This window comes from Ornithorhynchus anatinus, chromosome X1 (genome assembly GCF_004115215.2).
Source record: "Ornithorhynchus anatinus isolate Pmale09 chromosome X1, mOrnAna1.pri.v4, whole genome shotgun sequence".
Lineage (NCBI taxonomy): Eukaryota > Metazoa > Chordata > Mammalia > Monotremata > Ornithorhynchidae > Ornithorhynchus > Ornithorhynchus anatinus.
The window spans coordinates 35,229,166-35,243,149 of NC_041749.1; the positions used below are offsets into that span (position 1 = coordinate 35,229,166).

Sequence of the window (13,984 nt, forward strand, 5' to 3'; positions counted from 1 at the left end):
TGAAATGGCAGTTCAGGGAGTAGGTTGGTGTTAGGGGAGCTTAGTATGCAGGCCGGGATGTAGTCGGTCAGCAAGGGGAGGTCGGCGGCGGCGGCGGCGAGCTGATGGAGGGCTTTAAAGCCGGTGGTAAGGAGTTTCCGTTTGATGCAGAGATGGACGGGCAGCGACCGGACCTTCTTGAGTCGTGGGGACATGCGGCCTGAGTGTTTCTGTTTCTTTGTTTTTTAGAAAATGATTGAGGCAGCAGAGTGAAGCAGGGACTGGAGTCGGAAGAGGCAGGAGGCAGAGGGTTCAATGGGGAGGCGGATGCCGTAGTCAAGGTGAGCTGATAAGGGTTTGGATCAGCGCAGTGACAGTCGGGAGGGGAAGCAGCGTGGCTCAGGGGAAAGAGCCTGGGCTTCGGAGTCAGAGGTCATGGGTTCGACTCCCGGCTGTGTGACTGTGGGCGAGTCACTTCACTTCTCTGGGCCTCAGTTACCTCATCTGTAAAATGGGGATTAACTGTGAGCCTCACGTGGGACGACCTGATTGCCCTGTATCTCCCCCAGCGCTTAGGACAGTGCTCTGCACATAGTAAGCACTTAACAAATACCAATATTATTATTTAAACTCTTTAGACTGTAAGCATGTCTCTGGAAACTCGTTGCGGGCAGGGAGCACGTCTGTGAACTCTGTTGTACTCTCCCAGGCGCTCAGTACGGTGCTCTGCATGCGGGAGGTACTCAGTAGATACCCTTGATGAGGAAGACTTTAGCGATGTCGTGAAGGCTGACCCTACGGGGTTTGGTGACGGGCCGAACGTGCGGGTTGAACGAGAGAGTGCTCTGCACATAGTAAGCGCTCAATAAATACTATTGAATGAATGAATGAATGAGAGAGACAGTCAAGAGTAACGCCCAGGATACGGGCTCTTGGGATGGAGGAGAGTGGTGTTGTCTACGGGAATGGGATGGGAAAGACAGAGGGAAGCTAAGGTTTGGGCGGGAAGATGAGGAGTTCTGTTTTGGACTTGAGTCTGAGTTGTTGGCAGGACATCCAAGTGGAAATGTCTTGACAGCAGGAGGAGATACGAGACTCCAGAGGAGACCGTAAACCCCCCCGGTGGGCAGGGAAAGTGTCTCTTATTATAGCGTACTCCCCCAAGCGCTGAGTACAGTGTTCCGCACACAGTAAGCGCTCAGTAAAATACGACTGAATGAACGGAAGGAGAGGGGTCGTGGCTGGAGAGAGAGACCTGGAGATCGTGCCCGGTAAATCAGTTGAGATCTCCCGGGTGCTTAAAAGCGGGCTTTACACAGAGAAAGCCCTCAATGAGCACTATGGATTGAGTGATGTGATTATTTATCCCCCTTGCTACTGGCCTCAGCATCCCAAAGGCTGTTATTGCAGTATTTCCGTGGAAATGAGCAGAGATCTTGTAGGCTGGAACCCCAGGCGGGTCCTTGTCAGTCAATCAATCAATCACCCAAGGAATCGGTTGTATTTATAGAGTGCTCAGTGTGTGCAGAAGGCTGTACTCAGCACTTGGGAGAGTACGGTAAAACAGAGTTGGTAGTCCCGTTCCCTGCCCACAGCAAGCTTACAGTAGAGAGAGGGAGGTGACATTAATATAAATCAATCAATAAATTTTGAGTATAATAATAGTAAGGTGTTGGTTAAGTGCTCACCCAAGCACTGGAGTAGATACGAGATAATTGGGTTGGACATAGTCTCTGTCCCAAGTAGGGCTCACAGTCTTAAGCCCCAGAGCCTGGGCTTTGGGAGTCAGAGGTCATGGGTTCTAATCCCAGCTCCGCCGCTTGCCAGCTGTGTGACTTTGGGCAAGTCCCTTCACTTCTCTGTGCTGCAGTTACCTCATGCCTCCCCCGATTAGACTGTAAACCCGTCAAACGGCAGGGACTGTCTCTATCTGTTTCTGACTTGTTCATTCCAAGCGCTTAGTACAGTGCTCTGCACATAGTAAGCGCTCAATAAATACTATTGAATGAATGAATGAATCTGTAAAATGGGGATTAAAACTGTGAGCCCCACGTGGGACAACCTCATCACCTTGTATCCCCTCCAGCGCTTAAAACAGTACTTTGCACATAGTAAGCGTTTAACAAATGCCACCATTATTATTATTATTATTTTACAGATGAGGGAACTGAGGCCCAGAGAAGGCACGTGACTTGCCCGAGGTCACACAGCAGACAAGTGGCGGAGCCGGGATTGGAACCCAGTTCCTTCCGACTCCCAGGCCCGTCTTGTAACCGCTAGGCCAGGATGTGTACCTACGTGCCGAGGGAGGGGGCGAATAATGGGTGCGAATCCAAGCGCGAGGGTGACGCAGAAGGGAGTGGGAGAAGAGGAGATGAAGGCCTAGGTGGGGAAGGCTTCTTGGAGGAGAGGGGCCTTCAATAAGATTTGAAGGTGGGGCGGGTGATCGCCTGTCATGTAGGGCGTTCCAGGTCAGGGGCGCGGCCTGGGCGAGGGGTGGGCAAGTGAGAGAGACCAAATTGAGGTACGGTGAGTAAATCGGCATTAGAGGAGCAAAATGTGTAGGTTGGGTTGGACTAGGAAAGCCGCAGAGAGGCCGTGGAGATGGGCTAGTTTAAAGCCGCCGGTAGTTTCTGTTTGATATGAAGGTGGATGGGCAAAGTCCTGGCTGTTGGCATGGAGCGGCTGCTCCGATTAACACCTGTTTTAGGTATTGAAGAAATTCGGGGAAGAAAAGGCATCACTGCTCCTTTCTGCCATTTCTCAGTTATGTATTCCTGAGCTCATACGTCATGCCAAAGCAGTGTATGCACGTGCCACACTGGGCTGTGAGGAAACAGAAGGAATATTCCTAATTCCTGGGCGAGTGAGGGGAATCGGTCTCGTCCCCGGTGAGTTGTAGAGCTCTGTTGGCATCTGTGTACCGCTCCTCCTAAACTTAGCCTCTTATCGACGGCCAGATCACGAATGTGGTTTATCAGTTTACGGAAATCAAAATTTGGATTTTTAATCCGATGACTCGGTTACGCACCTGTGATTGTCCAACATCTCCTTTGGTTTTGCTGCCTGTCTCCCCCTTTTAGACTGGGAGCCCGTTGTTGGGCAGGGATCGTCTTTGTCCGTTGCCGAATTGTACATTCCAAGTGCTTAGTGCGGTGCTCTGCACGCGCTAAGCGCTCAATAAATACGATTGAACGAATGAATGAATCTCTACCCGTTTCTGCAGTCCTGACTGGACATCTGGATTTTGGGGATGTGAAGTTGAATCGACGAATAAGAAGCAGATAGGTCCGAATGCTGCTCGTTCAAGGAAGTTGCTGTCCGTCAGTTATCACTTCTCCTTTTCTTTGAAATCTGTGATACGATACCGATTTTTGAGAAGAACATTTAATTTGGATTTTGGCATTTTAGGGCTAAGTTGCACCAGCTCTGGGCTTTTCACGGACGTTACGATTGAGGAATCGAGGAAACATTTAGAAGGGGGAGGTCAGAGGTGATCTACATTGCCTGCTGTAGCATGTGCCAAAAGGAATCCCTTTAAGGGTGGAGGTTTTCAGCGCCTCTCCGACGCTGTGGTTCCCGGAGTGACGGAGGAAGGGACGTGACCGAGAAAGAAGGCGGTGCTCTGCATTGTGCCCACTGGGCAAGAATTAAATGCGGTTTATTTCCCGATGGGGTACGATGTAAATGTAATACGGTTTTCTAAAGTGGCCGAGAACTGAATGTCGTCCCTGTAGGAGCACTGATGGACGTGATGTGGTTGACAGGCCACCCCGGTGAGAGAGTAGCGTTGCCTCACCGAGCAGCTTTGGAATAGGCTTGGGATTTCCTTGGCTCTAAAAGAGAGCAGATTGATTAGTTTCGGCCACTAAGGTTTGCCCTCGGTCTCGAAGATAAGGTTTCAGCTGTAGTTTGTGCCTTCCTCTCTTAAATGTGGAGCTTATCCATTCTTATTCTGTTCTAAATTGCAGCTTGGACTTTGGAAATGTTTCTGGGGGAGCATATTGAGTGTTAAAAAGGTTACCTTTCACAACTGTATATATTAATAGCAAAAAGTGCCCCAAATGCATCCGACAGAGAGCAGTCATCTGAATCCCTTCCCGAAATTTATATAATCACAGGCTCTCATTTCTTGACTAATCTTGGTCGACGAGGCAGATTCTCTTCGGCATTCTCCCCGGGTTCCTCATTTGGACCTTTTTTTTTTTCCCAGCAATTTTCTTCAGCTCTTTTAGCACCTTCACCTCTTGATGGGCCGGGAACGCGTCTCCCTACTCTGTTGTATTGTGCTCTCCCGAGCACTTAGTACGATGGTCTGCACACAGTAGGCACTCAATAAGTACGACTGATTGGGGAGCTGCCCCCCGACAGTGGGCTCTCCTACCCTGCTGTTCAAGCCCCACCGCAGACTCTACCTTCCACCTCTCGGTCTTGTCTTTGTGGTCAGACCCATTGGTAAACCAGCCTTATCATTTGCGTGTAGTGTGGCTAGCGGAGGGAAAGGAAGGGGTATCCCCCCGAACTTCCCAGAGCAGGTGGCTCTTGAGACATCCCTGCAGGATGTGAGACATGTGCATGAAATTATTCACTGCATCGTATTTTCATTCAATCATATTTATTAAGCCCTTACCGGGTGCAGAGCTCCATACTCGCTGGCTGGGAGAGTACAGTATAACATTAAGCAGTGACATTCCCTGCCCACAACGGACTCACAGACTAGAGGGGGGAAGACGGACATCAAAACAAATAAATAAATTCCAGATACATACCTAAGTGCTGTCGAGCTGGTGTGTTGGGGTGGGGCGGAGGGACACAGAGCAAAGGGAGCAAGTCAAGGCGTCGCAGAGGGAGGGGGAGATGAGGAAAAGTGGGGCTTAGTCTGGGAAGGCCTCTTGGAGGAGATGGGCCTTCCATAAGACTTTGAAGTGTGTGGGGGGGATTAGTCGTGGATGGTCAAAAATCGTAGCCCGTAAAGATTGGCTGGGACGAGAGATTCTCCTTTTCTATGGTATTTGTTAAGCCCTTACTCTATGCCAGGTACTCTTCTAAGTGCTGGGGTAGATACCAGGTAACCAGGTTGGACCAAATCTCTTTCCCAAATGGGGCTCATAGTCTTCATCCCCATTTTACAGATTGAGGGAACTGAGGCATAGAGAACTGAAGTGACTTGCCCGAGGTCACCCAGCACCCAGACCCTTCTGACGCCCAGGCCCGTTCTGTATCCACTAGGCCAAGCTGCTTCTCGAGTCCCCTGAATCTAGGTGCTAATTTAGCCAGTTATCAATGGATCAGTGGTATTTATTGAGCATTTAATGTGTGCAGAGCATTGTACCAAGAGCTTGGAAGAGTGCAGCACAACAGAGTTGGTAGCCAGAGTCTCTGCTCACACGGAGCTGACAGTCTAGAGGGAAAGACAGGCATTAATAGAAATAAATCACGGCCATGGGACTGACCAAAAAATCCAAGTACAAGGACGGCACGAGGGAGGGGAAGTAGAGGAAACTAGGGTTCGGTCGGGGAAGGCTCTGAAGGTGGGGAGAGTGATGGTCTGTCGGACGTGAAGCGGGAGGAAGTTCCAGGCCAGAGACAGCCGTGAACCAGAGGTCGGCGGAGAGATAGATGAGATGGAGGTGCAGTGAGTGAAGCCGCGGTGTGTTTTTCCACCAGTGCTTTGGAGAGCAGTGGTCGAGAGCCTTTCATCTATCTCACCACCGACCTCTCACCCACGTCCTGCCTCTGGCCTGGAACTCCCTCCCTCTTCATATCCGGCAGACAGTGACTCTCCCCCGCTTCAAAGCCTTATTGAAGGCCCATCTCCTCCAAAAGGCCTTCCCTGACTAAGCCTTCCTTTCCTCTTCTCCCACTTCCTCTGCGTCACCCTGACTTCCTATGTTCATCCCCTCCCAGCCCCAAAGCACTTATGCACATATTTGTAATTTATATTAATGTCTGTGTCCCCTCTGGACTCTAAGCTCGTCGTGGGCAGGGAATGTGTTGTATTGTACTCTCTAGTGCTTAATACAGTGCTCCACGCACAGTAAGCATGCAATAAATAGGACTGACTGAATGAATGAAGAGCCCTGTTTCGGGTAGTTATAAAGTCCTGTGGTCAGATCCATGAAACTTGTCAAATGCACCTAGTCAGAGAAAGCTAATCTCTCTCTACCCTCCCTTTCCCCATCCAGAATGATCTAGAAACTGAAGCCACCTCTTTACTCAAAACAGATAGGGGGAAACACTTCAATGTAACTCTCGGGAGAAGTGGTTAATCCCCCGTTGAACGGCAGTTGATGGATTTCCCCCACCCTCGTGTCTTGGATAGTTGGGAGGTTGTTGTGATTAATACTAACTGCAGGAACAGTTAGTCTCCAAAGCCCTGTACTAAATGCTGAGGTAATCAAATGAATGCACAGGCCCTGACTTTAGGGGAAGAGGACAGATGCGTAGCACAATAAGGACACAGTCCAATCAATAGGAACAGGTTACAATCAAACAATTCAAAAATATCAAGAGTCCAGTGAAAATTTAAACAGTATTCAGGTCCCGAACCTCTCTGGACCCATCTCACTGGACCTCGGGGAGAAATTCTCTCAGCTTTCCCACCCTGGGTGTCTTCCCTGTCCTAAAAAAAAAAGCTTTCTTTTGTTCCCACTGCATCGCCCAATCTCCCTCTTTCCATTGCTGTACAAACTCCTCGCATGGGATAGTTTCACCCATTCCCTCCACTTCCTCTCCAACAACCTTTTCTATCCACCGTGCCGGAGAAGCAGCATGGCATAGTGGAGAGAGCACGGGCCTGGGAGTCAGAAGGTCGTGGGTTCTAATCCCAGATCCACCCCATTTCTGCTCTGTGACCTTGGGCAAGTCATTTCACTGTGCCTCAGTTACCTCATCTGCAAAATGGGCATTGAGACTGTGAGCCCCACGTGGGACAGGGACTGTGTCCCACCCGATTTGCTTGTATCCACCCCAGCGCTTAGTACAGTGCCTGGCACTTAACAAATACCACAATTATGATGATGATGGTATTTGTTAAGCGCTTACCATGAGCTAAGCACTGTTCTAAGCGCTGGGGAAGATACGAGGTAATCAAGTGGCCCCACGTGGGGCTCACAGTCTTAATCAGCGTGGCTCAGTGGAAAAGAGCCTGGGCTTCGGAGTCAGAGGTCATGAGTTCGACTCCCGGCTCTGCCACTTGTCAGCTGTGTGACTGTGGGCAAGTCACTTCACTTCTCTGTGCCTCAGTTACCTCATCTGTAAAATGGGGATTAACTGTGAGCCCCACGTGGGATGACCTGATTCCCCTATGTCTACCCCAGCGCTTAGAACAGTGCTCTGCACATAGTAAACGCTTAACAAATACCAACATTATTATTATTATTATTATTATTAATCTCCATTTTATTATTATCGTTTCCATCCCCATCAGCCCACTGAGACGTCTCTCTCCAAGAGAGTCTTGCCAAATCTGACTCTGTCCTCCGTCCTAATCCTCCACCACCTGGAGCCTGCCTTTGATACTGTAGACCATTACCCTTCTGGAAACACTATCCAACCCTGGTTTTCCTGACGCAATCTCTACCTTTCTCCCTGTCCTTCCCAGTTTCTTTCACCGACTCGTTCTCTGTCCCTCACCCCTAAGAGGGGTGTCCCCCAAGTGCAGGTTCTGGGTCCCTCGTCCTTCTCAGTTTACACTCACTCCCTTCATCGGCAGCCCTTGGCTTCAACTACCCTACCTCTGTGTGTGTGATTCCTCAAATCTACCTCACTAATACTGGCCTCTCTCCTTCTCCGCGATCTCACATTTCCCCCTGCTTCCAGGGCATCACCACACGGGTGTTTCTCCGATACCTCAAGCTCAGTGTGTCCAAAACTGAACTCGGCTTCCCTCCCAAATCCTCTACACCCCCAAGCTTTTCCCATCATTATTGACAACACCCCCACCCTTCTGGTTTCTGACACCCGCAACCTTGAGGTAATCCTTGACTCCTCCCTCTCTTTTAAGCCCTAGATTCAGCCCCTTGAAAAGTCCCGTCGGTTCTTCATAACATTTCCATTCCTCTCCATCAAAACACTCTACCCTGCTGGTCCAGGCCCTGCGCTCTATGTACAGTAGGCACTCAGTAAATACCACTGATTGATCGATTGTCATGTGCCAGCATCACTAGAGAAGCAGCGTGGCCCAGTGAAAAGAGTGTGGGCCTGGAAGCCAGAGGACCTGGCTTCTAATCCCGACTCTGCCACATGTGTGCTGCGGGATCTTGGGCAAGTCACTTAACGTCCCTGCCCCTCAGTTACCTCAACTGCAAAATGGGGATTAAGCCCTACTCCCTTCCGCTTCGACTGTGAGCCCCATGTGGGATGGGGACTATCCCGACCTGAATAACTTGAATCTACCCCAGCTCTTAGAACAGTTCTCGGTTCATAGTAGCAAGTGCTGTTATTATTATTATTTTTCTTTATCACTACTGCCTCGTCATTCATCTCCCCGAATCTAGTCTCCTCTCTTCTTGTCTGAAGTTCACTCTGCCGCTCGGATCATTTTTCTAAAACGTCTTCCAGCACGCGCTTCCCCACTCCTGAAAAACCTTAAATGCTTGTGCATTTCTCTCCACGTGAAGCAGAACCTTCTAACCAAGCACTCGGTCTGTCTTCTTCCACCACAACCCAGGTGACACGCTTTGTTCCTCTCAAGTTAACTAACTCACCATGCCTTCCTTCTCCCGGCTCCTGTCGACAGCTTCTTAATCTAATAATAAAGGTATCTGTTAAGCACTTCCTATGTGCCAGGCATTCTAAGTGTTGGGGCAGATACCAGATAATCAGGTTGGACACTGTCCGTGTTCCACTTGGGGCTCCCCATTTTACGGATGCAGTAACCGAGGCACGGAGAAGTGAAGCGATTTGCCCAAGGTCACCCAGCAGATAAGTGGCAGATCTGGGATTAGAACCCAGGTCCTCTGACTCCCGGGCCCGGGCTCTTTGCAGTAGGTCACGCTGTTTCTCTTGACCTTTCTAGCAATTGCAGAATTGGCCTGCCGAGCGGTGTGATCTCTTCTCAGAGAAGTGCTCTCTCGGCCGAAACGGGAGCCCGTGTCACCGTTGAACTCTCCACCGGAGCCCGTGCTCTCGCATTCATCTCACCAGTGTAGACAGCAGTCGAGGGCCGGGACCTTAACTCACTTTTGGCTGGCCTCTCCTCACTCACTCTAGCAACGAGGCTAAGGCTTCTCTAGTCAGCGGCGTTCACTGAACACCAACTGAAGGCCGAGCAGCACGTTAAGCAGTCGGGAGGGTACAGCAGCAGCGAAACACATGTTCTCTGACCTCAGAGCACTTGGAAACAAATGAGGGAGGCATCAACATTGTTTCCAAAAGTTCATGAGGCCAAGAAGTGGACCTAGGATGGAATGATAGGGATTTCATTAGTAACAGTATTCGTGTGGAGAAAAATGACAATAGTCAGGTGATTATTGGAGCCCACCTTGATTATCGTATCAGCCTCCTTGCTGCTGACCTCCCTGCCACTCTAGTCTGTACTCCACTCTGCTGGCCAGATCGTTTTCCTTCAAAAGCGTGCAGACCGTGTTTCCCCACTCCTTCAGAAACTCCGGGGGTTGCCCATCCATCTCTGCATCAGTAAAAACCCCCTCACCATTGGCTTTAAAACTCACCATCGTCTTGCCCCCCCTCCTATCTCCCCTCGCTACTCTCCTACTACAACTCAGCCGGCACACTTCGCTCCTTTAAGGCTGGCCTTCTCACTGAAACTCCATCTCATCTATCTCACTGCCCACATCCTGCCTGAGGCCTGGATCACCCTCCCTCCTCATATCAGACAGATAATTGCTCTCTTTTTGTGCCTTCAAAAAGACTTCAGAGCTTTTTTGAAGGCACATCTCCTCCAAGAAACCTTCCCTGACTAAACCCTCCTCTCCTCCCACTCCCTTCTGTGTCACCCTGACTTGCTCTCTTCATTCATCCTCCTTCCCAGCTCCACAGCATATATATATATATGTGTGTGTGTGTGTGTGTGTATATATGTATATGTGTGTGTGTATATATATATCTGTAATTATTTATGTATATTAATCTCACTCCTCTCTACTTTGAGCTCCTTGGCAGGAAGTGTGTCTCTCTGTTGTATTGTACTCTCCCAAGCGCTTAGTACAGTGCCTTGCACACAAGTGTTCAATAAATATGATTGAACGAATGCAGTCTTCTGTAGTAGGTGTTTTCACTATCCATTTTGGTTAGAAACATGATGGAAGAATCAGAGGACTTTCCTCTGTCTAGTTATCTGGTTAGAGAAGCAGCGTGGTCTAGTGGATAGAGCCCGGGCCTGGGCATCAGAGGTCCCGGGTCCTAATCCCAACTCCGCCACTTGCCTGCTGGGTGACCTAGGGCAAGTCACTTCACTTCCCTGGGCCTCAGTTCCCTCATCTGTTAAATGGGCCTCAGTTACGTCATCTGTAAAATGGGGAATAAGCCTGAGATCCCCATGTGGGACAGGGTCTTTGTCCAACCTGATTACTTCGTGTCTACCTCAGAGCTTAGAACAGTGCCTGGCACATAATAAGTGCTTAACAAATACCATGTAAATAAAAAGACGGGTGATGAGGTGTCAGAAGAAATGGTTGTGCACATGTGGGCGTCTATTAGGGTGTAATCACTGCAGTACAGGTTTCCCCTAAAAAGTAATAGTAATATTTATTAAGCGCTTAGAGGCTTCAGAGCACTGTACTAAGTGGTGGGAGAAAATACACAGTTGGGAATTGGAGACGTTGCCTGACCCTCGGAGAAGCTCATTTAATTAAGCATTTACTTAAAGGAGGGTCCTTCGGGAATGCATATTCCACTTCATGTGGATTAATTCACTATTAGGGGTTGAGCACTGGACTCTAGTCACATGGAAGCCTATATCTATCAATTGATCAATGGTATTTATTGAGCACTTACTATGTGCAGAGCACTCTACTAAGTGCTCAGGAGAGTACAATGCAACAAAATTAGCAGACACATTCCCTGCCCTCGATGTGTCTTGAGTTGAGAGTATAGTAAACACTAGTATCTTCTCCAAGTCATCCTGTTCATGACCCTGCTACTGAGTGGGAACGCCAAACTCGCAAATGATGGCTTGAGGCATTTTCTGCCTCTCACAGTTCCACTCCATCCTGACCTTTCCCCTGCATGAACTGAGAATCTTTTTTTTTTTTCCATCGCCTCTAATTTCTGGGATGGACCCACAGCCTTCCCAAGTCCTGGCCTTCCAAGTTGGCCAGTTGGGTATCTCCAGATTCTGTGTGGAACGGTGTGAATTGGAGATTGGTTCAAGTGGTCTGCCCTGAGGGCTGCTTCTGGCCAAAGTTGGAGTCTTCGTCCTCTTTCACGACCACCGTTTTCTGGCTTGAAAACTCAGCTTCCTCTCTCTCATGGATTCGATAGTCCTAGTAAATCTTTACAGTAGGGGGAACTAATGAACAAGGTCCTAGTCGAAAGAGAGGTGATTGGGGAACTCTGTTTTTTAATCATTAATAATAATGATGGTGTTCGTTAGGTGCTTACTCTGTGTCAGGCACTGTTTTAAGGTGCTGGGGTAGATACAAGCTAATCAGGTTGAACACAGTCCTCGTCCCACCCATGGAGCTCGCGGTCTTAATCCCCACTTTACAGATGTGGTAACTGAGGCCCCGAGAAGTGAAGTGACTAGCCCAAGGTCACACGGCAGACACGCGGCGGAGCCAGGATTCAAACCCAGGTCCTTCTGACTCCCAGGCCTGTGCTCTACTAGGCCGCAGTAATCTATCACCTGATGGTAACCACTTCTTTATTCCCAAGCCTTGCTTTAACTCCCTCAAAAGGGGAATGAATCACTCTTTTCTAGTCAGGTGATTTGCCTGTTTGGGGAAAAGAAATCATTGGTTCTTTAGATAGCGTTGGAGAAGTCTTCCCCGGATAGCAATGCTGCTTCTGCTCTTTCTTCCTCCGCAGTATTTCGTGAAACTTGCCATTTGTGTCGAGGCCCAAGTCATCCAGGTTACTGCCGCGACGACTTTGCTGGGCTTCGGTCCTCTCCGACTTTCCCCTCCCCTCTTCTAATCAGCTTGACCAGCAAAACCAAGACCCCTTATACTGGGAAGCAGCGTGGTCTAGTGGATAAAGCACGGGGCTGGGCTCTCGAGGACCTGGGTTCTAATGCCGGCTCTGCCCCTTGCCTGCCGTGTGACCTCGGGCAAGTCACTTCACTTCCCTGGGCCTCAGTTCCCTCATCTGTTAAATGGGGATTAAGATAGTGAGCCCTGTGTGGGACCGGCTCCAACCGGATTAGCTTGTATCTACCCCCAGCGGTTAGTATAGCGCCTGACATGTAGGAAGTGGTTAATAAATACCAAAAAAAATAAGATTGTATCAATCTGATCCCGTCACGCCTCCTCCGAAGCCCATGGTGGCTCCCAGCCGCTCTGTGCATCGTCGGAGACACCCGAATTTAGGCTTCCAGTCTCCAAGACTTCCACGACCCCCAACTTTCCCATATCTCCCTCATCTCTCGCTACATCCCTGTTCATCCTTCTCCGGTCATACAGATCTGCTCACTGCCTGTCCCCCCTCTTCCTCCCTTGCCCTCACTCCCGACCCAATTCTCTGACTCTGAACCTTGAAAATTCCACTTCCTCAGTCCTCTTTGGCAAGCCAGTACTGTGTCTTCCAAGAGGCCAGATCAACCCTAGTCTGGAAGGTTAATCTCCCCTAGACTGTAAGATCAATGTGGGCGGGGAATGTGTCCGTTTATTGGTATATTGTACTCTCCCAAGTGCTTAGTACAATGTGCTGCGCGAAACAAGTGCTCAGTAGCCCGTTGTTGGGCAGGGATTGTCTCTAGTTGTTGCCGAATTGTACTTTCCAAGCGCTTAGTACAGTGCTCTGCACACAGTAAACGCTCAGTCAATGAGATGGAATGAATGAATGAAAATGCCTCGGCGCTTAGAACAGTGCCTGACACATAGTAAGTGCTTAACAAATAGCATAATTATTAGTTATCGTTAGTAGTAAATATGATCGACTGACTGACCCTACCTAATTCTAGTCACTGAGCGCCTCCAACACAGCAGATAGATCTTTATATTATATAGAGATTTATATTTATGCACAACTCTGTAGCTTGTACAGTTACGTCTTTGTCATTTGAATTCACAGCCTTTATGGCTGCCTCACGTTATTTCTTTCAGTGCATTTTGAAATATTTCAAGTCTCCACTGGGCCGTAGCCTCTTTAAAGGCAGGGAACCGTTTCTCCGTAACCACCCCCTGCATCAGGTGGGGGACCTAGCCCCTTCCACCCCCGTGAGGGATTCAGTTAAGTGGTGCTGAATATTTATACCTTTTGCTCAACGCTCTACATGTGCAGAGCTCTGTCCTCGGTGCTGGGACAAGGTCCAAAGATAATAATTCAGACAGTATCCCTGGCCGAGCGGGGACGGGGGGTGGGGCAGGAGGTGCCAGTCTAAAATTTTGGCAGGGAACCAACCCGATGACAGAACCGCTGGGAAAGCAGTAACGGTAAATTTGGCAAAAACAACTATTTAACAGCAGCAGCACCTCACAGCGTTTTCAGCCTCCTCCTCATTGCTTCAGATAGGGGTGCATTTGATCCAAGCCGCCACGACCTTCCAAGAATTCTAAGTGTTGGGCGCACCAACACCGAATAGGTCAGATGGTCATATTGATCGAATGCTTACTGTGTGCAGAGCACTGTACTAAGAGCTTGGGAAAGCATAATATAACAGAAAACAGACACATTTCCCGCCCACTCTGAGCTTACAGTCTAGAGGGGGAGACAGACATTAATATGCATAAATAAAGTTACAGATAGGTACATATAAGGGCTGTGGGGCGTGAAGGGGCTGTGAATAAGGGGAACAAGTCAGGGCGATGCAGAAGGGAGTGGGAGAAGAGGAAGGAGGGTTTAGTCAGGGAAGGCCTCTTGGAGGAGGTGGGCCTTCAGTAAA

At 49.3% G+C, this 13,984-nt stretch overlaps 1 protein-coding gene across 2 annotated transcripts in view; it reads left to right on the forward strand.

Moving 5' to 3' along the window:
• The first annotated feature begins 213 nt into the window (after window positions 1-213).
• The window catches only part of CREBRF (CREB3 regulatory factor), a 45,542-nt gene continuing 31,771 nt past the window's right edge, over window positions 214-13,984 (forward strand). Inside the window, exon 1 of one of the 2 annotated variants that reach the window (XR_003754462.2) lies at window positions 214-320. The gene's annotated coding sequence lies outside the window, so the exon portion shown is untranslated. The remainder of the gene's footprint in view (window positions 321-13,984) is intronic. The other variant, XM_029050518.2, reaches the window with a different exon arrangement.